Here is a 26,415-nt window from a genome sequence, read left to right on the forward strand (position 1 = left end):
TAATCTACATATCTGGATAGGGGTCAAGAATATCTGTATGTTTTCACACAGATGATTTCATACAGCTGCAAGTGCACACATGCAACATAGATTATCTCATGTATGCACAGTAGTCATATATAGCATTTACTGCTTAGGTCTGACTCACTGTAGAGCAAGTACGCACAGCAAGTACACAAACACAGCAGATGGATCAGACTCTGCACAGATGCTCCACAATGCTGTATTCCTGCCTGGGAAATCCTTAACTTCAGCAGAGATCCTCAGTGCTGCAGCAGTAAATGAGAACTGGGACAAAGTATGAAGAAAGGGGAATGGAAGTGGCAGTACAGCATTTCCAGGGATGAACACAATTGAATTTAAATCAGTTTAACATTTCACTCCTACTTGCTGCAATATTACTTTTGGCACAATGTATCCACACTCCTTTCTGTCTTTTGTGGCTCCCCATGATTTTGAATTGACTGCATGTTTGACAGACATGTCACCTTCCTTGATGTCTAAGTAGGCATTTCCTTCACTCCCCAACCAGCAACTTGACAAGCAGCACAGTAAGAAGATGAAAAGGTGGTGTTTTAATGAGTAAAGGACAGTCAGCTGCAATAAAAGGTATCCCTTGTACTGGTCACAAGCTTCTCTGGTAGAGACAGCTAATAATGTTGCAATGCTGAAAAGCTGGCACTTATCGAAAGTGAGGAGCCATGCTGCTCATCGGCTGCAGGCAGCCCGCCAGGTAAGCTAGTAGCTGCTGGGGCTGACAGCTGGGGCTACCTGTTGATGCTGTGCTGTCCCTGCATGGTGTAGTGCAGCAAGAAGGGATGAACACAAAAAGTGGGAAGGGGAAGAAAAGCCATCATAGGAATACCAGCACATTGTAATAAACACCTGGCCAGAGATTTGTTTTCCAGAGAGCACGGCACATGGTGGCATGGCTGTGGCATGGTTGTGACTGTGCTGCCTGGCAGAGAACGAAGAGCTGCTTTTCAGGATGCTGGTGCCTTTTCCAGAAGTGTGCAGCCCCGGCTTTGTTTTCTGGTCTTAACCACTTAATTGCTTGGCCATGTGTTTATCCCTGCCTCCAGCCACAGTGATTTTAGTTAGTATTCAACTACATCAGCTATTAAAAAGAAGTGTTCAGGCAAAGGGAGTGAGCAGCGGCTCAAGGCCCATCAGGGCTACTCACTCTTCCACAGGGCTTCTGCAGTGCCCAAACTCCTCATTATCTCCCCCTGTGGGAGATAATGGCAAGCGTTAGACAAAGGGCTGAGCTCATATGCCCTTTGCAAGGATCTCTCTAGGGATAGGATGGGGACAAGTGGGGGGCTGCTGGCACCTCCTCATCCCATTGCAGACATCTGCTTGGGGCCAAGGGGAGTCACGTCTTGGGGCACCCATTTTTGTCTCTTATGGACAAAGTGAGTTTGAAGGGTTCTCTTGTGTGCAGGAATGTGCAGGACCAGTGCACAAAGCTGCAAGAAGGATCCCAGCTCTAACTCTCATCTTCTACTAGGTTGACTTCCCAGCAAAATGACTAATGGAATGAACAGCTGCAACTTACGCATATCTTTGAGCAGAGTTTCTTTGAGACAGGCATTAACATTCATACTAAAGTGGATGGATTTGCATTAATACCGAGCACTCCCAGCTCCCTGTGAACTCATCAAAGCTTGACCAAGGACAGTACTCCTGGAAAGAAGTGGCTCATAAAACATTGTCTAATTGTCAGCATCATGACAGGAAACACAGTCCTGTGTGTAGGTTACCTACACAGGCATAGCTATTCTGGACAGGCATGACGGCTTCAGCCCTTGGCCAGGCCTTGTGTTATGTAGCACCATGCTTTTGTGTATGGTTAAAATGCAGATGCTGGTCAAGGCAAACAGAAGACATAAGTGTGTGTAGTAGGCTGCTTTTTTGTTCTGACAAATCCTTTTTTCCTTGACTTCTTTGTCCCTGAATGTGCAAGCTGTCCTGGTTTGCACACCCTCTGCGTACCAAATCTGAAGGAAGTCACACTAGTTTTCTACTTTAAATCCACTTGCACCTGTTTCTCTTTCCCAGTGACTATATTGGCACCAGATGTAGCCTCATGCCCCTTGCCTCCGCTACCTCAACAGGGTATCTGCCACTGACCTTCACGTATCAGCTGAATGTAGGCTGTTCTTCCTCAGATGGCTCGAGAAACCCATTTAAGAAAACACACTTTTAAAAATACTTCCTCTTCATTTAAAAGTGTTTTTCAAATTTTGTTTTCAGCCTTTTTTTTTGTAAGGTCTTAAGGCAGGTATGTCAAAATGATTGCAGGTTTAGTACCACTGAATCTCACTGGAAACACAAGCTGGGTTGCTAAATCCACACATGCATTCACAGAATCACAGAATCCCAAGGGTTGGAAGGGACCTCGAAAGCTCATCTAGTCCAACCCCCCTGCAAGAGCAGGGTGACCTAGAATACATCACACTGGAACTTGTTCAGGCGGGCCTTGAATATCTCCAACGTAGGAGACTCCACAACCCCCCTGGGCAACCTGTTCCAGTGCTCTGTCACTCTCACAGTAAAGAAGTTCTTCTTCAGTATGTGTGGTTCACTTGTTTCTCTTTAGCTTGTTATGGATAGCAATAAATACAGACAAGATAAATGTGTATGGCACAGGAAAAGACAATAGCTTTGACTGCAGCTTGCTTCTTTTGATTTTATTCCGCTGGCCAGTAGGACGACACTGGTATGAAAGGGTAATCAGGGCAATATCACTGCCCCAAGACGCCCAAGACTGCTCCATTGTGGAGCAACCCAAAGGGGAAAGCATCCAGCCTCATAGATCACCCCAGCATAGTGAAGCCATACCTCATGAAGCACAGGCAGTGGCTGGCTGTTGCCACATCCTGCAAGGTCCCAGAGACACATGGTCTCTCAGACAGTAATTCTCCAGCTGCCAGGGCATCTCTTACACATCTCAGATCACCATGATGGTTGACTTGATCTGTGACCCACTGACCAGCTGCACCCGATGGGTGGGATTGCAGTACCAAAGTACTGTTCTGCAGGTGTATTCAGCATTTGGGAAAAGGAAAGGGAGAGGAAAGGGGAGAAAAAGCAAACATCTGATTTCCCAGACTTGTGTTCAGCACATAAGGCCTGTCAGTTGTTGGCAGCATGATTACATAGGGACCAAGTGTGACAATACAGGTACTGCAAAAAGGCTCAAAGGAGTCATGCCTCTCCCTTTACCCTGAGTATAGGCCTTGCTTCACTGGGAGCTGCTCTGAGTTTTAATGAAATCAGATGGTCAAAGCAGAGTATGGGGATTTGAAAACATTTAGTTAAATTGAGAAATTTCTACCTCTAATGTTAAAAACAATTTTGCTATGCTGACCTTAAAGTCACGTTTTACTTATCAGATCATTTATTCAGATCTATAGTCCACAAGATAATTAAAATTTAAGAGTTAATTAAACCAGCAATGATCTAAGCATAAGTCTATGAAGAAGACAGGGAATTAGATACCTTGTATCTCCTCTTAGAAGTCATGACTTCTATCACATATAATTACTCTCCCCTGTGGTGTGCATGGGAAAGACCTGTTTCTAAATGAGGGCATTTTCTATTAAAAACAGCAGGAGAAAGGTTCAGACATTAAGGGTTTCATCTATAAGGCTGATTTTTGAATGGAATCAGCCCCAGTCTGGCAAAGCAGTGGTGCAAATGTTTATTTATGAGTTTGTGAATAGTTCTGTTGCCTTTAATGCCCTCACTTCAGCTTCTGAAGCTAGGCATGCTTTTAAATGCTTTGCTTGAGCAGACCCAGGCCACTCACTGGAGGCTCGTTCAATTGGCTGCACAGAAACCAAGTACATAGGAATCGTGGACTTCAAAAAATGCCAGAGATACACAGCTTCCAAGATCCTGGCACCTGTCTGATGCTCTACCAGTGACATGATTGGGGAGCAGACAGTGAATAAGACAGGACTTGGGGAGATATGGTCAAAAGGTTTTTAGAGAGTCATGCATGCACTAAAGGGGAAATAGTCATTCCAGGAGTAGGAGAGTTGAGCTGTAGGGTTGTTCGTGGGACTGGGACAAAGTGGATTACAGAGATGTGTGGAAAGGTGGAGGACTCATCAGTGGTGTACTGTGGACCAGACCTGGGGTTGGGAGAGAGGTGCTGTAAGGTTTGGTGGGAGTCTGTCACGCTGCTCGTGGGGCTAGCTGCAGAGACGTTTGCGGGAAAGTAAACTGAGGACTGTATGGAAAACTTCCTGTCCAACAGTGTCAGCTGTAGAGCAACTTCTGGGTATTCTTTCTCTTACCGTAGGCACTGACAACTCTTCTTTCTGTTATTTGCAAGGCGAGATTCTGCACAGATTGCAAGCTGACTTAGGTCATCTCAGTAGCACAGATTAATCTTTCGGGATACAACTGTACATGTGGGCAGTTTCTGCAGCCACTCAAGTTCTGTAAATGTAGCTGACAAGTTGATCAGAGAACAAGATTGCTGTGGAAACTGCTTCAAAAAGCTCTTGTACTTCAAACAAGGCAATGACCTAAACACTCTTTAAGGGTACAGGGAGTGGCTTGTGCTGTAACCAAGTCCATCAATGAAACTGCACTTGAAAACAGACCTGAGGAAACAATAGAAGCTTTTTCTTCTGTAGTCATTGCTTGATTTTTTTTTAATTAACAAATTACATTTCATTTTCTTACACTTCAGTTTTCCCCTAGCCCACCTGGCTATAAGGAATTTGGCTGATTCCTCATGTGTCAAGGTAGAGGATATCTGCCCTATCTGATTCTGGATTTGAGAAAGTAAATTAAATAGGGGGTTGAATAGGAAGATGACTTCAGCTGAACATGAGTTTACTACTGCTGTTGGCCCTCCGCACTGAAGAAGTGTCTCCTTTTGCAGACAACCTTACTATCTGGAGTCCTCATGATTTGTCTGGCTCCTTGTTTGGTTAGAGGATGAATGGATAGCTTGTCCAGGCAGCTCCAAGGAAGTAACATAATTTAGGTGTTGACTAGGCATCATTTGTCCAAATACTGAAGAATGCATGAAACATATGGCAAATGCATTAATGGGAAAGCAGTGAACAGAAGATAATAATATGCATTGAAAAGTCCTTAGTGCAAATAATTTATAGAACTCTGTTTGCAGTAAATACAAAAGTTTAGATTCATGCGTATACACATATGTTTATATATCAGCAACAATGTTTGTTCTATCAAGATGCCTGCCTATTCATGTGGTGTATCAGTCTGTCTAGCAAGGTAGCAACAAGAATGCTGCATAAATTTCATATCACTGAATGGGTATTTTTGAGCACACTTTATGCCTTGCCAATTCCTGCCTGTAGCAGGAATATGTTTTTTTTCAGAGTTCTCATTAGTTCAAACACCAAGCACAGACAAGGGCTGTTAAAATAAATTCTTTCTGATTTTCTTTGCTGACTTAGAAGAGCAAGAATAAGCTATCAGGCCACCCTGCTTGGAATCACTTAGCTAAAAGCAATCAGACAGCATCATCTGAGCTCTTTCACCCCTGGTGTTTGCATGCAGATATACTTTGCTTTCAGCCTTCGAGGAGTAGTTTAAGTAGGGTAGGCCTTCACAATGATGTTGGCATTCCCTGGAAGAAACTGCCTGCCCATTGACTGTGGCTGGGATTGTATGAAAAGGCACCAAAGGTGACAATAAAATGAACCCAGCTGGTCCCCTTAATGACTCTTCCATTGGGATTCATGAGACAGCATGGACTGAGCTCTGCAAAGCTCCCATTTTTGTATTATCATACAAGTGAGCTGATTTGGGACTGTAGCTGAACTTGCATCCTTTTCACCTTATGCAAGCTGGTGAAGATGGAAGTTACAGAACTGGGTGAAACCTGAGCGTGGATGTGGGGGAGAAGAAAGGCTGTGCAGTCACAAGACTGCCGCATCGTATGACAAGGAATATGTGTGCAAAGCAGGGAGGGGCTGGTGGCAAAAAAGGACAAGAGCCCTCATGTTTGTGTAATAGAACTGCATGACTGTACAGTTTGATATCATGATGACCCCAGCTTTCCTGAGGAAAGCACCTACTTTCAAAGGAGTTGGCAATGGCCCTCATATTCTAGAAAAGACTAGTTAACCTCTCAAACAACCCTGCTGAGATACTGGAATGAACTTATCACCAGGTAGGGGTCCCAAATGTTTACTTTCTCATTGAAATACTGGGTCTCCTACACACACTTCCGCACTTCCACACATAGTCATATGCACACAACTACAAAAAGAAACCAAAAAGTATTTTGGTTTTGTAAGAAAAAGAATTGCAGAGGTCTGGTGAGCTGGAAAAGAAGTCACAGTGTGGCAGTTGTGCTTGGACCCTCCCTTGGTCTTTCTGTAAGCAGATATGTAGGCAGATAGCTTGAAGAATCATTTTCCCTTTGTTGTCCTCCTTTGCCTTTTGATTGCCCACTACTACCTCTCATTCTGTGCTGGAAAAATCACTATGGATCTATGTCCAACTAGACTGGGAGGATGGAGCAGGGAGGGAGTGTCACCCTCGGTTTTTCTGCAAGTTAGTTCTAGTCTATATCACCCATGGGACCTGGTTTAGTGTATGCTGCACAGGTGGAGGTGAAATAGAAGAGAAAGAAGGTGGCAACAAGAAATTGAATGTGAGGGTGGATAGGACTGCATCTTTCTGGTGCATTTCTGGCTTAAAATGATGATGAAATCTATGGCTTATCTGGAATGTATTATCTCAGGAAAATTTGTATCCTCTTCTACTCTTCAGGCTACATTTAGAGTTAAAAATAAAGCTTCACATTGGAAACTAAATGCTACGCAGAATCATTTCCATACATCCATGCATCCAACCATTGGTATCATTACTGTGCTATCTGAATTAATCTCACTGTTATCTAACTCACATTTCTCAACAGATTTTAGCATTATTCTTTTCTTTTTTCCTTTCTTATGTAAATAGAAAGTAGTCAGATTCTATGATGAGTTACGGATAAGTAGACAGACAATGGCATGTGTCTTTGCAAATTTATTCCAGCTGCTGTTATGTACTTAATGTAGAAAAACAAAGGTGGTGGTAGAAGGGGAGGAGTAAGGGATGCTGATCCGAGTATTTCAGCAATGCCCTTGAATTCTTGTTTAACCAGTTCACCTGTAATTGTAGCTTATCAAAAGCACATCAGAAGCCTCAGGCAGAAATACAGACAGATCACTGGGCTTAAAAAAATGAAGCCATGGACTCCCAAAGTGCACAAGACCAGAACCAAGACTGCGTTTTGCTGAGAACATGGCTAAATACATTAGGTTTTCTGTAACAGATAAACACTCAGAATGTCTTGGGAACCTCCCTTGTGCTTCTCTCCTCAGCTCAAATGGTTATTTCTAAAAGCAGAAAAGAAACTAATTCTCTGTCTGTGCCCACTCCTCTGGTTTATGGCTATAAATGCCTGCCAGGATAAACACCTAGACCTTAATCCCCAGTTTCATGAAGTTAGGCTCATCAGTGCATTTGAGGACGTGGGCTTCAGCATGAACTCAGAAGATAGGCTTTCAGAGTATTTGCTCAAAACAACAGGGTGTTTCACAGGGGTACCCTCAAACTTCAGTGATTCCTGATTAGGGAGGTGTATTGAGATGAACACATACCTCTGCTAATGCTTGAGAAATTTAGTCATATGGTCAAAATGAGCACTATTCATTTAATAATTTATTTAATCTGAAAAATCATGAAGGATGCGAGTGTTAGGAATTCAGGAAACTTCCCACAAAGCATTCAGTGTCTCCTCTTAGGGCACTGGAAGGGAAAGTACATGACATAAGACAGAACAGATGGCCTTTCAATCCTGCTGCAAGCCTGACATGATGTAGAACAGCAGATTTGTGTTTTCTGAACAGCAAAAATCTGCAGGAAATATAAAAACTTCAGAACTCTCTCAAACAATTCTCACTTCTCCATCAAGTGTTTATTTACAGAGGTACTGCTCCAGGGATAGACCATTCATGGAAACAAATGAAAGTAATTTGTATAATGAGCAGAAGGTAGCTCTATGACTTCTCACACTTCCTTGATTGTCTTGCAGAGTTTTAAAGTAATAAGCAGTATGTGAAAGACAGAACATTCACATATTGTGTGCTGTAGATTTCAATGTGTCAAGACAGTGGTGTGCAGCAATATAAATCTTCATGACACTAAGAACTTGTCCCCACATCTTCAGTGACATGCATTATTCAAACCACGAAAGGTACATAACTTCAGTTTGTTAATCTGAAGACAAGATCTCTTATGACTGCTTGTCTTATCAGACCAGAAATAAGAATGAATGATCCATTCATGTACCACAAAACCATATAAAACACTGTACAAAATTAATCCCAATTGAGTCTGAACTAAAATGAAATTCTGAACTATATCCTCAAAGTGATTCAGTTAAAAACTGTGATTGAAGCACCCTCTCTTTCCATATTTATTCTCTATCTATATCAAACTTTAATACACAGGTTGGAAGCAAAGATTGCATTTGAATAACTGGAAGCAGATGTCTTTTTGGAAAGGCCTGTGACCATAGAGTAGAACATTCTCTTCCAAAATTTTAAATCTCACACACAAAATGAGAAGAAAATTCACACAGAAGTTTAAAGAAATATTATTTCATTAATTAATGTTTAGAAAATTTCACATCACCACTAAACTATAACAACCCTGCTTGCAGATTATTAGGCTGTACTTCAGTGCATTACAGTGATGCACTCTCAGACTTAAACATTTTTTGTGTTGATCCCCATCATTTCCAAGCTTTAAGGAAGTGTATCCCACACTTCGCTGATGTAATCTGGAAAAAACGCACATTGCCACGATACTGCACTGTCTGTTTGGCTGAAAACAGTGAGTTTTACCAAAATGCTGTTTGCAACAGGGTAACAAAGCCCAGGTTTGACAAAAGTAGCCTGAAGTTTCATTTTCTATCCTGTGTAGAGTGACAAAATGCATAGATTTACCAGGAAGGCACAGAGACTTCAGAATTGGTAGCTCCCATCCAAGTAGCACTGCCTCGGTTGGCAAATGTGTCTTTCATGGGGTCACAGGAGACATAGAATCATAGAAGAGTTAGAGTTGGAAAGGAACTTAAGATCATCTAGTTCCAACACCCCTGCCATGGGCAGGGACACCTCACACTAAACCATATCACCCAAGGCTTCATCCAACCTGGCCTTGAACACTGCCAGGGATGGAGCATTCAAAACCTCCCTGTGCAACCTATTCCAGTGCCTCACCACCCTAACAGTAAAGAATTTATTCCTTATATCCAATCTAAACCTCTGCTGCTTAAGTTTCAACCCGTTACCCCTTGTCCTATCACTACAGTCCCTGATGAATAGACCCTCACCAGCAACCCTGTAGGCCCCCTTCAGATATTGGAAGGCTGCTATGAGGTCTCCATGCAGCCTTCTCTTCTCCAGGCTGAACAGCCCCAACTTTCTCAGCCTGTCTTCATACGGCAGGTGCTCCAGTCCCCTGATCATCCTCGTGGCCCTCCTCTGGACTTGTTCTAAAAGCTCCATGTCCTTTTTATGTTGAGGACACCAGAACTACACACAATACTCCAAGTGAGGTCTCACAAGAGCAGAGTAGAGGGGCAGGATCACCTCCTTTGACCTGCTGGTCATGCTTCTTTTGATGCAGCCCAGAATACAGTTGGCTTTCTGGGCTGTGAGCACACACTGCTGGCTCATGTTCATATCCTGCAGCTCCCCACATCCTCCTTCAGTTCAGTGTCCAGCCCTGCTCTAAACTCTGATAAGCAGCAGATTATTTCCAGACCTTTAAATGCCGGAGATATCACCTGGGTGTGGTACCATAGTAATTCACATTTAATACCATCATGACCTTGTATATAATAACTGCATTAAGATAGGTAGTAAGTATGCACAAAGTCCAACATGTACATGGTCCAAGAAATGTTTTCTCTGATTCTTGATAAATAAGCAGAGATTGGTCATTCACTCAGGTTATCTGCTTTTACCCTTCTTCTGCCCTCTGAGACTTATTTAGTGGTCAAAGCTTGCAACATGGCAGTTGCCTGGGGAATTATAATTGCTTGCAGATTAGTTTAAAATTTTTAAACCTTATTTAAAAATGTTAAATTTAAATTTTTAAATGTTATTCAAAATTAAGACCCTGAGGATGAAGCAAAAGGGTAAAGATCTTTCAGTTTTACCAAATGTATGTGTCTTCACATTGTATTTCTCTTTTCATTAGCTGATACTCTAATAAACCAGATGTTTTGTTATGAGCAACAAGAATCTAATCCAATTTCCACAAAAGGCAATGAAAAACAAAAAATCCTTTTGTTTTTCATGGGGCTCAGATTCTTCACCAATTGTGTTTTCTCTCTCAGCCAAGCAGATATATGAATAAAATGCTGCAAGCATGGATTTGATTGTCATTAGGTGTTCTTTAGATCATGTTATTTCTCTGCTAAGCCCTATTATATCATTAAGACATATTTACTCCAGGTTTTGGATTCCTTTTCATCTCCGTTTTGTAATCCTAAAAGTTGTTCTCCCTGAGAAAAACAAAAGGACTTATTTTAATGCTGTGGAGTTATTTTATATTACAGGGGAAAAAAAATATAACAGCAACACAGTGTCAGGGACAAAATATTTCTGCTTCTGAAACATGGAAGAAAATTATTTTTCAAGACACCATGCCTCTGTCTTATAGCTGAAATTTAAATATCTAATGTCTTTACTATTATCTCCTCTCTTATCTCTTAACTAGTCTTCGTGTTCTCCATTTTTTCAGTCAGTGTAGGAAGTAGCCCTTTCCTGCTTTTGAGGGGACAGTGGAGATGACCTCTTTTAGAAGTCTACTTATGGATGAGGGAAATCAGGTTCTGGAATTGCCTGTTCTTCACCATTAATTCTGAAGTGAGTTAAAACAACTGATGCAGATGACAGCATTTGTAGATATCTTGCTTAGGTCAGATGTTCATCCCCCGGGCTCTTGCTCTGACAGAGGAAAGACAAAATCTGGTCCTAAAGAAAGATTGAAATAAAGTTATAGCTAGAAGCAAGATAGATGTTTCTCCAAAAAACATGAAACTCCAACAATGGCAGTTCAACTCACATGATTATTGCTGAAGATTGCAAAATGAAAGAACAGAATATGCTTTTTGATTGGAAAAGGCTTTTCAGTTGCTTACTTTTCATGGTGAATCTCTACACATTTATAAGCTTGTGTAAACCCCACCAAATATTTTATATTTGTAATTCACAATTCTTTTGCCAGAGAACTAGTTTTCCTTTTTGAATAATTAGAAACTCTTTTTGTCACTGTGCATGAATGGAAGATGAGTACAGCTACATCACTGTGCAATACCTCAGGAAGTAATGTTTTGTTTCTTTTTCAATTTTATGACATCTTGTGTGTTACATGTTTGCATGTTGGACTTATATTTCCTATAATTTTAATAATTTACTTCATTCTCAGCTGCCATTTTGAACATTATCCTGCCGAGAAGTAGATAAACTAAAGGCTTAATGTAAGTTGAGTTTCTGAAGCTACAGAACATGAACAGAATAATACTAAATGTATCTGTACATAGTTTTTTCATTTTCTCCAACCGTTTTTCACTTTCACTTGCATCTTTAGACTGATCTAAATACTTCTGTATTTTGAAAGTGGGTGGGCAGAAGTATATGCATATATTTCTTAAACAAGAGGCTTATATGTACACCTCAAGCAACAAGTATGAAAAGATATGAGGCTAGTGTGTTTGGAGTTTGAGTGCCATCAGACATCTCTTTTTGTCACTTTATTGGACTTCTGTCATGCAGAGAAACAAAACATGTTAAAATTTTCATAGCAAGGAAAAGCCACTTTTCTTTTTTTGGTTATGTATGTTTGCTGCCTCTGTGCAGCAAGCACAGCAAGAGCCAAGTTCATGTCCCAGGTCCCTTTTTGGAAAGGGATGTTTGCCATGGATCCTCCCTGATTAGACTGTGCAAGGAACCCGTGCTGCATATGATGTAGGAATGCACCAGTGGTTGGGTGATTACTGCAGTGGTTTCCTCTAGGGTCTTCTTCATTGTTCCTTCTTGGTCTGGAAAAAAAGAAGTCTTTTTCATCCAAGCCTCTCTTTCCTTTAAATCCTTCACCCTTTTCTTAACAACCTACAGATCACATTCAGACTTCTTGTACTGGATTGAAAGACTTTCTGTAACTCTCCAGACTGCAACTTCAAGTGCCTCTTGTGCTTGTTCACAGTTATGTCACAACAGCTGGGTCCTTGATCTGATTTTGGGTGACCTCTTCTTCCTGTCCCTAACTTTTTCGTAGCGGAAGGGCTCTTGAAGTCTTACTCACAAAGGTATTGTCCCCCTCTCTTTCCACCACTCTGTAAAGCTTGTTTTTATTCTGATGAGGTCCAAAGATATTTGCGACAGACTCAAGCAGTTACCTTTTGAAGTGAAGACTGTGGTTCTCATAGTCCCTTAGTACATAATGACCATGTTGGTTGTTCTCATTGTAGCAGCACATCTAAATTTAGATTGTAAATTCTTTGCCCATTAGATTGCCTATTTGCTGTGCCAAGTGTAGAGCACAGTTTAGGCCCTGCATATTTTGGCTATGGTTTAGGATTACTTACAGCTGGGGTGCATGCTGTTGCTAGCCAGCTGACCAGGCTTTCATGAAGGATGCGGTTTGTGCTACACTTTGTTTCGATTTCACTCCTGGGTGCAAATTAGGGTATTGTCTTTGACTGTTAAACCAAATGTGGAAATGGCTCCTTAAAGGCTACGTTTTTGCTTGTGTCAGACCATGGAAATAGAGGAGTGTTGCATCATATGAACGCCTCATTTTCTATGCAAAAAATGTTTCTGGAAAGATAATTCCCACAGAAGGATCTCAACTCCAGAGCTCCCTTTCCTCTCACCTTGAACCAGCCAACCTGCAGAATAACAGGTAGCCAGTTCTGTTTCCTTCAGTGTTTGAGGGAAAAGGTGTTGTCTGCAAAGCTGAAAGTTAAGTGTGCATGCTTCGAGGCCAGGGTAAGCAAGCATAGCTGGTGCTGAACAAGGAGAATTTTCTGGATCAACTGATCAGGTATACATTTGCCTAGATCATTTTATCAAAAGAAACAGAAGAGCAAAGTATAACATAAAATACATGTTAAAAGGTAGCACTCAAGATAAATTCTGACTGCTGTGCTTAGCACAACCACAAGCTTTTCATTGCATTCCTCCATTTGCTGGCAAATAGCATTAGGCTCATATTGCATCCAGGATGCTATTTAATGACTTTTCAGAGTTAATTAGTATTAAAAAAAAATCATATGAAGCTCAATGAAATAAAGATACAGTTTAATTAATTTAAAAAACAAATCCAGGATTTTTTTTTTGTTTAAAAATATCAAAGTAAAGCATTTGAACTTACATAAACATATCCCTTTATTTTTTTCCCTACCTGAAACAATTTCATGAATTCCCTGGGAATTTCCATGCAATTTTGCCTGATCCAACCCCTCCTCTTTTTGGAGAATAACATACACAGACAAAAAAGGTTTCCAATTCTTTCCATATTTAGAAAAGTGTAAGTGAAAAATCATATCTGTCTGTAGGACTGGGATCTATTGCCTTTCCAAATGTGTGGCCATCGAGGGCGTAACTGGGCATTTCTGCCAACAGCTACAGAAGACATGTAATGAGCCTCACGGACACTGATAATATTTTTTTACAGTTTTGACTAGCTGGTGCCAAGCAGCTGTTTGCTAGGATGCCTGCCTTATCCAAGGCTCTTCATCACCAGCTACCCTTGGACTTGCCCCTGATGATTCCACTCTCCTCCCTCCTTCCTGTTTTCCTTCTCTTTCTCCCTCCTTTGCTTTTTCCCTTTCACTTACCACATTCCTGTCCCTGCCCCAGTGAAACCAGGGCTGTGAAAGTACCATCGTGGTTGCTGCCATGGAATTTCTGTGTTTCATCTCCTTTCCCTATTTTTTGGCTGTCTTGTCTGTTTTGACTCTAAGCAATTCAGGGTGTGGACTGTCTCCTTCTCCTCACCCACACGGTGCCTAGGACAGATCTCCATTCCCAGTTGATCCTTAACAACACAAATAATAAGTATGTAAATAGAATGGACAACAGAGTTTTATGTTCTCATCTAGATAGCAAATGGTACAGAAGCACAATTCTTGCCCCAGAACTCTCCCTATATGAAGCAAAATAATTCTGTCCTCCTATAGGGGGTTCCTTCTGTGTCTATTTCACTCTAAGCATGTTTTGTATTCTTATCTTCCACAAGCAGCCGTATGCAGCTACATAGTGACTTTTCTAGCACAAAAATTACTCAGTCCTGTTTTTCTTTCCTTTCTCCCAGAGACCCAATTCAAATTTTTCAATCTCCATATTCACAGCCTTATATAAATTCTCTCTTCTATCCTACTCTGCAAACCTAATTAACAGCAGAGTCCTACAAGAAGTCAGAACACATAAAAGCTGGGATAGGGTCTTGCACTGCAATTTCTTTTTAAGCAGTGACAAAACCAAACTGATAGAGGTATTTAGTGTATCCTTATATCCTGTGAGGGTAGTCTCACACAGCTACTTGCCAGGATTTCTCTGACTCACCCAGCAAAGCTGGGATTGGAACAAATTGAAATGACCATGGTTTCCAAGCTCTAAGCTTAATGTCCTACATGTAGGTCCAAGCCTGTGCTGAAAGGGCTTGCTTATATACTTCCCCTTCAATCCACAAAGTTTCTTATATAAAATACTTTCCTAGATCACTCAAACATCATTTCATGATGATTCAGTGGTCCATCTTTAATGAGCTTTTGGCGCTCTTCAGTGACTACTTGGAAATTTGAGGAGTTCAAGTTTAAGGTGCACTGTATATGAGGGAAAATACTTTTTCAGGGTCCATCATTTATAGCTCAGCAAAGATCAAGCATGAAAATAGTACAGTCTCAATTAGCCGCTGGTCTGGATGATACTGGCAAGCTGTAAATAAAAACCGTCTGTGTTTTGCTGGACTGTGAATAGACTGTTTCGAGCAGCCAAGGAATGGCATGAGCTGCCTGTCAGAGGCTCAGAAAAGCCCCAGTCTGCATGACAGGCAGCTGCCCTGCTCAGCTGTCGGCAGTTACCTAATAGTTTGGGGTTTGGTTTTCTTTTTCTTTTAAATCAGCTTGCAACAAACTTCAGGTTACCTTAAACTGAGGTCAGTCTGAGGGAAGGTAGGTGATATATATGCATGATACTAAAAACATCTAAAGGGTTCTGATTACTTTAACTCCTGTCAATCTATTTACAGACCTTAATATAAGATAGGAACTATTCTGGTCCCACAAATCTCTACTCTTCCTAGCAATAGGATAAGAACAGCCCTCTCAGCTATTTTTTTTAGATACTGGATTTTTTTTTTTTAGTACCAGTAACCAACACATGGTGTTCATTTCTCTCCCAGAGTGGAACCACCAGAGCTGAATGCGAACACAAATGAAGCATGTTTTTGCTCCTGGGCAAGGAAACTTGCTGCTCTAAAATAAAATAAAATAAAATAAAATAAAATAAAATATTCAAATGAGAGGTGGTGGAGGAGATTGTCTCACTTTCCTACATGTTTCTAAGGGCCACTTCCAAATTTAGTCTTCCAAAGAAGCCACACATACCACCTGCAAGATCTTGGCACAATGTAATCTGCTGCAGAGAGGTCTCCAGGCTTCGTAACTGATTTTCATAGAACCATAGAATCATAGAATAGTTAGGCTTGGAAAAGACCTTAAGATCATCAAGTTCCAACCCCTTTGCCATGGGCAGGGACACCTCACACTAAACCATGTATAGAATCGTAGAATAGTTGGGGTTGGAAAAGAACCCTAAACCTCTTGTCCAAGAACTTTCTGGAGCAGAGCTGATCTGATAAGAAGATTTTTACTGAACATTTAAAAAAGTTGATATTGAAATTACTCATGAACATCAGTTGATTTAATTAAATTTCTGCTTTATAAAAACATTAGGAGAATGTTCTTAAACTGCTAAAATTCTTGTGTCAAAATATTTTTCTAGTTTTAGCTTCATTTAGAATATTTAGATTTACCAAATCAAAACTTTTTTCCTAACCTCACACAGTTACATGTTCCATTTTTGGATGAGGAAAGCTATTCAAATCTAGAATGTTCTTGTAGAAGTATTGAGTGTGAAATGGCTTTTTAGGTGACATCCTTTCATTTTGCAAATCTGCCAGCTCTACTGTTCTCTGCCTGTGAAATGGTCAGGTGTTAATTAACATTACACTTTAGCCACAGAGCTCTCTGTTATAACTGCCTGGGGGTGGTATTGTTTGCACAGGTGCCCTAGCTGGGGAACTATATTAATACCCATTTTCTTTGGCTAAAAGACTTGTTTTTCATGTCTTTCCTGTTTTTTACAAACATAAATGCAGGATCTCTTTTGGACTTGGATTTGCAATTAGCTCTTTCCACACAACAGTTTTTACTTCTTGCTGATACTAGTTCATTAATACGTAGATACATTTTCATCCCTTCACCTAATGTCCTGATCCTTTCCCCATTGAAATAATGAAATTTCTTGCCATTAATATCAGTGGAAGCAGTGTTTGGCCCTACAGCAGTACTCCTCTTTTCCTGAGAAGTTGCTAAGTTTCCCAAAATTAATGATTTGACAGCAGATTCCTCTCTATTAAACACAATCTTAAGGTGTTCTTCTTTACCTAGTCCATACTTCTCAGTGTTCTCAGTCACACTGAGTATACTCTCTCTGTTAATAGTACTTAGTCTGTCATAGTTCCCAGGCTTGTACTGTCTTTTTCACTGGAATTTGGATACATAGATTTGAACTGCAAAAGTTTCCTGTCAGATAATCTGCCTACCTACCAGCCAGCCATTGCTTAATACCCTGGTTCATTTATTTTTCCTGTGAGCTAAGAGTTTTCAAAAACAAATCCTTTTTTTCTCTCCTTACAAGTCTTTGTTTCTAGCTTGTATTTCTGTAAGTCTTTTATGTTAAGGGCAAACTGGGGAGATCAGCTTTGTACTTAGCTGAAGGTGGAAAGGGTGATTTGCACTATAGGACATATACAAACTCTATGACATACCATCTCCCCAGTAAACTTAGGAGGAATTTCTAAGTGTTAGATCTCTTATTAAAAAATTATACCAATTTGCCCTGATATTGAGCCCAATTAAACCAAATGTTACTGAGGCTTCATTGAGATTTGGCTCAAACTGTGAAAGGAGCCCAGTTTCACAGAGTATCTGCTGCCTTTTCCAGGATATTTCGTCATGCTTCTAAACAAAATGAAGCTTACTTAAGCATATTACCCAGGAATGGAAACATACCCTAACCAATTCTGTGCAGGATACAATAGGGTACATTTTTTAGTATTTATTTTTTATTCCTAGCAGACTTTCAGATTGTTTAAAACACTGAAATGAAAATAATTTCCTTGAAGTAAAGTGATCCTGTTCACTCATACCTTTCCCAGAGCCACAAGAAATGGCTGTTTTCTTCTGTAGCAGACTCCATCCAAGAGCACCATGCAAACATAGGAAGCCTTAAATACATGAGCATTTGGCACACAAATGATTCGCTCTTCTGCCTGCACATGTTTAGCTTTACCTACATTCAGTTTTGTCTAGTTCCCTTCTGTGAAGGTGATAACGAAAGAGCATCTGAGAACAGAAGAAGCTGATAGTTTCTTGTTTTATAGCACAAAGAATATCAACCCACAAGGACAGACTTTGTCTATAGCTTCTCTAGAAATCCACTTTATAATGGCAGCTGTGAAAACTGGGTAGGATATATGTAAAGCTGACCTTGGTCTACCTTAACCAGGGTACGTACCTATGGGTGGTGAAGTCTATGAAGATAAAGGCAGAGTGACCATCTTATGTCTTTTACCACCTTACTGGAGACCATTTCTCACATTTTGCTGGGGATGCCTGAGTTTCAGGAGTGCGAGAGAAAGAGGCAAGGGTGGAGAGACAGCAACGTGGGGGAGGCTTGGAGCACAGCATTCAGCTTCTGTCTCTCTTCAGTCTTGTTGATTGCATGGATGAAATTGAATAATTTTTATTCAGGTAATATTTTCCTGCTTTAGATGTGAAGCAAATGAAATGGTTTTCCATATCTTTCCTATCCCCTGGATAAAATGAATATGAAAACGGCCATAGGAGCAGACTGGAATGATGTGTAGTGGTTGGACAACCTAATTTCTGGAGGCAGAACTTAGATGAAGATAGCCGGCATCTATTTGTCTCTGAGTTCTGTAGGGTTTTTGACTGTCTCCTAGCTCCTTTATAAATTGGTATTTGTAATTGCCTTAAGATATCGCATATAAGTACTGTTAAGTGTTTTTTGAAATTGTTTCCAAGGGGAGAGTTTTCTGGGATGCTACCGGATACAAAGTAAATGACGCAGAGCTGAATTCCTTACCTGCTTCTTTGCTGCGCCTTCCTAGTGACACACGAAGCCACAGGCATGCACAGCTTACAGGTCCTGCATGCCAGCTGCCGCTCCCTCCACACTTGCTGTTTCTCCCTCCTAGTTCTGTCCCATCCTCCAGCAGCTCCATCCCTCCTTCCTCAATTTACTTTGCAAACCCTTGCCTCTCACTCGTCAGACCAAGTGCTTCTTACCTCTCACCTGAACCCAATAATCATAAATCATTAATTACAAGACTTCTACACAAATAGAAGTCTGGTGAGGATGCTTATTATTTAGATGACAGAGAGAGTGTTTCCTGTTTATCTGGTTCTGTTGTTACGAAGTATGCTGCTACAAATAAGTGCTTTGGCGGAAGCCTCTGCTTTCATAAAGGATCAGCCTGATTTTACGAAGGCAAGTCCACATCCTGGAAACTTCAATTCCACTTTAATATTCTGGAAACTGTTTTCTTGCTCACAAAAACTTTATTTTGCAGTGTTATGGTGTAGGCATGCGATGCCATTGCCACATGCTCTTTTGTTGTTATGTCACTGTGTTTCAAAGTGACATGCTGGCATTTGCAAAGCAAGAAGAATTGCAACCCAAAATAAGAGAATTGGGAAGATTTTGTTTGTTTTTAAGCAAGCCTGGGGAATCAAAACCAAATCAGCAGTTAAAACATATCACAAAAGTCTTTAAACAGAATTTCAACAAAATGTTTTTCATTAGTCATTCTTCTGTTACTAAGCTAAATCATAATTATGGCTTATGCATAGGAAGCTTGTTAATTGCTTTTATATTGAAATCTCTAATTAAATATTTTGCTTAACTAAATAATAGATTAAAAATGGTATGAAAGGACATGACGTGAATAGCTGACTTCTTTTCTGGTGATGGGGAACATGCCCTGGGAGAGCAGTGTGTGATAGTAAACATCCTCTCTGCAGCAAGTGTGCAAGGAGCCGATCTATTTCAGTATAATCCCACCATCCCCCAAAAAGTGCTGCACAGAAATAGCACTGATGCAACTTTTATTTATCTGTTTCTTATTCTAACATTGCTGCTCCTCAGTAGCCAAGCTGGACCATGTAGTGTCCTTTTCAGTCTCTGTATAGAAGTCCCTCTGTCATACCGGGTATAGACTGTAGTGGATGCCTCAGAAGGGTTCTTCCTTTCCTAGTGACAGCTCGATTTGTTTGCAATCAATGCAAACGGCTTTATTTTTAAGCACCACTTACATCAGGTCTGGGCTATTTCTAGAGCCCCACAAGCAAGGATGAGCAATTTCCTTTCTGGTAATCTGACTGGGCTCCTAAATCTAAGATTAACAGTCTTCCTGCCTTAAATGGTCTTAGTGTCTTTGTCTACAAAGTCTTTTATATTAAATTAACAATCTAGCGACAGCACTACTTTCAAGAATACACATCCAGATGATGAAGTTTAATTAAAACACTGTATAAACTGTTATGATTTCTTCATTTGTTCACTGTTATCCATCATAAAGATATAGCGATTTCTTCTAGTTATACACAACTGTTTTAATTTAAAGATTGATACATTGCAAAGTGAATTGAATCGCATATGGGCTGGTACATTAAAAGGATTTGCAGTTAAAACATCTGAAATGTATCAGAAGCTGCAGCCAGAGTTTCACAGCTCAGTGACAAAGTTGCTCCAAACAAACAAACTGAATCACTTCATTCAGATACAGGCACCAAGATAATATGTTTTCAGGTTGCTGTTCGCATCACTGCCATGGACTCTATCAATACAGAACAAAATGCTATATTAGCAATCCAGCCATTTTCATAGATATCACATTGCAATGACAGTGCTTGGAAGATTTAAGCCAATGTACACAGGCATATTGAAGAGTGTGCTGTACTGGAAACAGCTTTGAAGACTGTGTAAGCTATATCTCCAGGTCATTCATAGTTTTTGAGAGATTTGTGACACAATCACCTTGGTGTTTGCCATTGCTATCTGTAGTTTGTGCACATCTGTGTACAGAAGCATTCAAGCAGATGCTCATCCCAACAGCAGAATGACAGGGAAAGAGAAACCTCAGGGCCCAACACTGAAATGTTGTCATGAGAGATGTTTTTGCCACTGCATCAAGTGGCAGCAGCACTGATCCTGAGATGATAGGTACAGACACAACAGAAAGAGATATTTCAGGATTTTTTTCTGTATTTTATATTTCCTTGTGTTGCACAGTAATTTCAAATGCCAGCTTCCTTGCTTGATAAGGGCATATCACGACAATTAAAACCAGACAATATCTTGTAAGCCACTAGATTTAAATCTTTTGTAGGAAAAGTTAGAAGAAGACAATATAATTAGTAGAAGAGTGAGTCAGCCTAATTTCCTGACCAAATTCTATTTAGAGTTATTAGTTTCCTTTTGTCTGCATTCCCCCATGTTTTCGGAGACACTGTAGTTTACGTTCAAACTCACAGTACTTTGTCATGCTGTTAAAAGCTCTACTTCATTCCCCTGCACAGGTGACTATACCAACGTTGTGGGAAGAGCATTTCTTGCTTGTTAAATCATTCTGGAGTTGTGGATTAGTCTTTACATAGAAAGTGCTGTACAAATATAGATTTCAAGGGAAGCACATTATTCTTTATCACTTTCATTATTTTATGTTTCTTCATTCCTGTTGGAAATTAATACTTCAAAATAAGTCAACTATTTCTAGTTCTGCTTCTATAACAACATGCACTAAACTTAGTAATCTCCAGTAGGATCTGAGGTGACATGTGAGCTTTGGTTTAAATCTAAGTGTTTCAGATCTCTCAGGCAGTGTTACACAACTAGTAGGTAGAGTTTCTGAAGAACCTCTGAGCCACAAGCGCTATGAAGTCACACTGACTTGGCCAAATAATATCGTTTATCAAGGTGATGTCATATTAGTGGTGGTATTGTGACTTTTTTATAAGTATACCCTAGAACTCCTATCAAAAGTCTGACAAACAGGAACATGTTAATTTTACAGTAATAAAAATAATTATATTTAAGAAGAAAACCCTCAATCTCTCTTTACCTATAAAGCGTAAGGAGATTGTCTTCATGATCTGATGACAGATTGTCCTTGAATCCTTCATCATAAACTAAAAGTGGCAGCAGGGGAATCTCCAAAGGAACGAGCCACTCTTCTGAGATGAACTAAATATGCACTAGCTATGTCTGAGTCACTCAGTGCAATACTTACGAGAGATACATTGCTACAGTATGCTACAGGTCTGGTGTCACATGCAGTAATAACAGGGTAGAGAGCTGGAGCTAATCTCACCTTCATGTACTCAAGACAGAGTTCACAGAAGTAGTGCTGTTAGGTCTTTGTTGACATTTCTCCCCCTTGGCAGCCCCACTGATGGGCAGGAAAGGGCTGAGGGGTGACCCTGAATCAGTGCATCTCCTGGCAGTCCTGGAGGAGCCCTCCCTATTCCAATGCTGCCAGGGAAGATGGTGCATACCACCCTTCTAGGCTCTTCCAGGCAGGCTCTCCCTGGGGTTTTCTGCCAGACTCTACGTTGGCAGGAGTCAGCAGGAACCTACATAAATTTATTTTCAGATATTTACAGTGTGCAGGTTGCTTTGGTAACATGGTTAGATCCCAGCCTGGGTCTGTTTAATTTCATCTGTGTGGTCATCTTTATTAGATGACCAGGATCTCTTTTACCAGCATGCTTGTTCTGCTGTTTATGTAGGACCATGGTCAAGCAACGCAGGCAGACAAGAACTCTTTCATCATTGTCATTCACAGGAGCTGTGCAATTGCCTCGTCTGTTTTATTTTCCTCAGCAACACAGCCAAATTACCAAGTCCTAGATCATGTTCTCATTCTCCCTCTCCCACAGTGAATGGGTGTTAGCCACGCACCCCCTGCATGAGATGGGGAAATAATGCTGCATTTCCGTAGGACACAACTCAACTCTGACTATGCCCTGTAGAGACCAGCCCAGCTCCTCTGAAAACGTGTCAGATTTTCCATGTGCAACAGAAGCCTGACTTTACTCCAGCTACCTCAGCTGATCAATACACTGACAATAGTTACTACAGATGCAAGGTCACATGATGAGAGTTAGAGTCTCATCAGGCACATCTGGAGCAAATTAAAGAGTTTCTGCTCCTTGCTTTGCTTCTCCACAGTCACCATCTTATTCAGAATATAAGAACAGCAACAAACGTAGTGGGGAGCAGACAAGGACTCATCCCTTTCATTTTGAAAAAGGATCATGTCATTGTCATTTAGACTTGAGCCTCATTGTGAGCGGAAGTATTAGAGGATTAATGAGTAATTTATACCCAGCTATACCTCCAAACATCAGGGTGGCTTTCATTGCAGCTCAGGGTCATTGCTCCCATATGTGCGCAGAGAAGAGGATTGCCCAGTGTGACCGTCACACCAAGAGAGGGGTTAGTTAACGATTTATTTCCAGCGAATTAACAGACTAAGGGAATCCTGTGTCTGAATAACACGGCTTACTTGTAGTGACAGTAAATCCCAGGTTAATGTGTTGTTCTCCCTTCCACCTTTCCCTCTCTTTCTTACTCTTCCAAAAAGAAAAATAGTCTCCTCCTTCTCAAGCAAGATATTGAACATGGCTGTCTAGAAATCTCTGTTTTATCTGGGAACACATGATATATGCAAGAGAAAGCCAAAATCCTAAAGCTCATGGAAGCCAACAGGAGCAGAACTTGAAAAAGATCCATGTAAGGTTTTAAAGAATTGCTTTGAAGATAGATGTGGTGTATTTGTTTTGCATCAGAAGCTGAGATGGAGCAACATCACAAATTCAGTTCTGTTTTATGCTACATTCTTGAATGCAGTCTAGTGCCAGACAGCTTAAGCTCAGTCTTTAATCTCCATTAAAAACTACTGCAACAAAAACAAAAAAAAATCTTTTTTGAAGTGTTTTTGTGGGGTGAGGTTTAATGAACTATTCGGATTGCTGAGCGTTGAGGCACAGCAGACTTGTATTCCAACCCACCAGTTTCAAAAGCAGCAACAATGCAAACTGTGTCATACAGCTTGTGAGCATATAAAGCATAAGTCTGTTAAAGACTCCAGGCATAGGAGTTGGATGACACTTAATGGCTTTGATTCCCAGTTAAGATCTGGTGAGGTAAAAGTGCTGCTTTTAGCAAGAATCTGACTTAAATGGTCTCATTAATAACCCTAAGTTATTATAAGTTATTATAAGCTGTGTACCAAAACCCTGCTCTATAGTGTGCATCTCTGTTCTGTACAAGGTTACAGCATGATAACTATGTTATGGGAAACTGAGCAGCTCATGGGTGGGAGAAGACTGCACCACCTCTTCTTCCTCACCCCTCCCAGTACCTTCCGTGAGTAAGCTGTGACTCCTTAACCACCTCCCTTGTTAAGCTGCAGAGGAACGCAGTGGGGTGGTCTCACCCCATAATCCTGCTGTGCCTGATGGGTGTGGAATGGGGTCTGTGCCTCAGTGCATGCCTTACTGTGGCCAGGTCACCATAGCAATGAAGGGCTGCTGGGGAAAATGTGTCACTGCAGGCTTTGTCACAGAGAGGCAGAGCATCTTGGAGGAGTCCACCCAGGAGAAGAAAGTAACGCTGAAAACTGAACTTAGTTCAGTTACTTATAATAGGATATAACACTTGTGGCTGGTGTACAGAGAGAGTCCTTCATCTTTCAGTAATGTCTCTTAAGAGAGGAATTCAAGTTGCACATACAGGTCTGTAAGTTATCCATTATTACGTAGCAGTCTCTTTTCTTCCAGCTGTATAATACGGCTATAAAGATTTATTTGGGTTTTGAATCCCAGAATCCTTTGGAAACTAAATAAGCCTCTGTTTCAGTTGTGGTTGGAAAAAAAAAAATCTCTCTCTTTATTTCTCCCTCTGAGTTTCATGTTTCTCTACTTTCAGGTTGTATTCAATGCAGTACCATATGCAAACACCGCTTCTTCCTCCTATTTCTGGAAAAAATGGCAGGAAGAAATAAAAAGCAATGAGACTTCCATAGTGGTCTGGAGATCTGGTCAGTACAAGAGTTTAAGGAAATTCTGAAATCATTGCTGGGGTAGGGAGGTATCCAAGCACACTCAAGCACTTGTCTGTCCTTGAGGAATTTTGCACTTCATACTCCTGCCAATGGAAAACAAAGTAGCGTGGATCACCGCCTTGCACAGGATCCTGTTTATAGCTGTGATTAGCAGGAAAATGTGCTGAAACTGTTGCCTAGATCCTCAACAGGATTTTGGGATCACAAGCCTTGTGCCTTTAGGAGAGCCCAAACCACTGCTTTAGGTGTACAGACTCTCTCTGCCCTGTATGGCGAAGATCAAGTAACTCAGAAAAGTATGCAGAAAGGGAGAAAGGCTAGGAATTTGGAGGTACAGAAGTCAGTGTACCCAGCTTATTTCCCTGGCTGCCCGTCCCCCTTGCTCCCTCACACCCTGACCAGTGTGTGGTAAAGAGAGACATTTTTCTGACACCCTGGCAGAAGATTGGGATGGAGGCGCTGCATCCCACTAGCCGGGGAGAGCTCACCCCATGCATCTGCACATCACACTGCTTTCAACAGGCATGGCAGAGCCTTCCTCTGAGCTCCTTTCTTAAAGGAGTTGACTTGAGAAAAGAAACAATTACAAGAGGACTAATCTCCACCTGGGTGGACGTTAGCAGCCAGTCGGATTTGTGCTGTATTAAATGTACTCTAAGAAAGCAGGTCAGGATGACTCCCTCAGGTGACAGAGGTGCCATGGAAGAAAGCTGAGTGCATGTAAATCCCCTGAATTCCCATCACAGAAGTCTCACTCTCCAGACATGAAGCAGGAATGAGTGTACAGGTACACCTGCCCAGAAGTCAGGTAAACCCTGGGCACAATAAATCACCCGGCATGGTGGAGAGGTGCCTTCAATGTTAAATTGCACCAGGGAAACACCCTCTTCTTCTGTTGCATGACCCCATATACCAAGCATGTAATTTACGATGTATAAAGCCATGCTGCCATTACATTTGCCTGAACTTGACAGGTCTTTTGTTATTATTGCATGTATTTTGCATTCTTTTCGTTTACTTTATATTTACTTTTGTGTTATCTCATTTTTTATATCACTGCTGTAGCAAATCTTGCACTCAGCACATTATTCTCTGACAAGAGGATGTGAATGAACTCTGTGATTCAGCAAGTCAGCAGCACTGCAAGAAGGACTTCAGGGTCAAAGCAATTGGCTGCTATAGACATAAAAGCATTACACTAAAATAGAATTGCAGCATCCACAGGAGGCACAAAAAATCAATTTCTTTTTAGAGACCACAGAAATAATGATGATGTATTTTTACAGTAGAAGGTAGAATGCAATTTTGTGATGATGTCAGGTCTTTTAGGTACCCGGTGATGTCATTCACATCAGTTCTCTGGATGGAATAAGAACAACCAACATCACAGTTCTCATCAGTGACAGCTGGATTTGCAGTTTCATTTAAAATAGATGTCAGTCAAGAGTCTGTTTTTTAGTGAAATGTCACTAAACCACAAGGAACACACTGACCTGAAAAACTGAATAAAAAAAATCTCTCATGGGAACTCAGTTTCTTGTGCAATCTGCATTTTTTTGCTTTGCTGTTCCTTAAAATGCAACAAAAGAAATCCAAAAGCAATTTGTCTTTTTGTCTCAGAATCAGAAAACACTGAGGGAGAGGAAGCTGCTCAGCATGAGATTATTATTAATTTTTTTTTTCCATGGTGACGCATTTTGAACATGGAAAATATTTCCCAGCAGGTTTGGCTCGACCTTGGGATGAAGTCTCCAGTCGTTTTTTCATACATCTGACCTCATGTATTCAGCTCCATTTGTCAGGTGATAAATAGCCCCATGCAGTCTACCCCGTGGTGCAGCACAGAAGTCTCACTGGCACCCTGTGTTTCAGAACCTGCAGGAGGTGCTGCGTTTGATTTTTCTCGGTGAT

At 40.9% G+C, this 26,415-nt stretch overlaps 1 long non-coding RNA gene across 1 annotated transcript; it reads right to left on the reverse strand.

Annotated features, from left to right (window-relative positions):
- Window positions 1–9,710: 9,710 nt before the first annotated feature.
- LOC117435953 (uncharacterized) lies at window positions 9,711–18,572 on the reverse strand. Its single transcript, XR_004549486.1, has 3 exons — window positions 18,462–18,572; window positions 13,907–14,106; window positions 9,711–11,039 (listed from the first exon to the last, which is right to left on the reverse strand). It is a non-coding gene; the product is annotated as an uncharacterized lncRNA (long non-coding RNA).
- Between the last annotated feature and the right edge of the window lie 7,843 nt (window positions 18,573–26,415).

Source organism: Melopsittacus undulatus, chromosome 3 (genome assembly GCF_012275295.1).
Source record: "Melopsittacus undulatus isolate bMelUnd1 chromosome 3, bMelUnd1.mat.Z, whole genome shotgun sequence".
Taxonomy (NCBI): domain Eukaryota; kingdom Metazoa; phylum Chordata; class Aves; order Psittaciformes; family Psittaculidae; genus Melopsittacus; species Melopsittacus undulatus.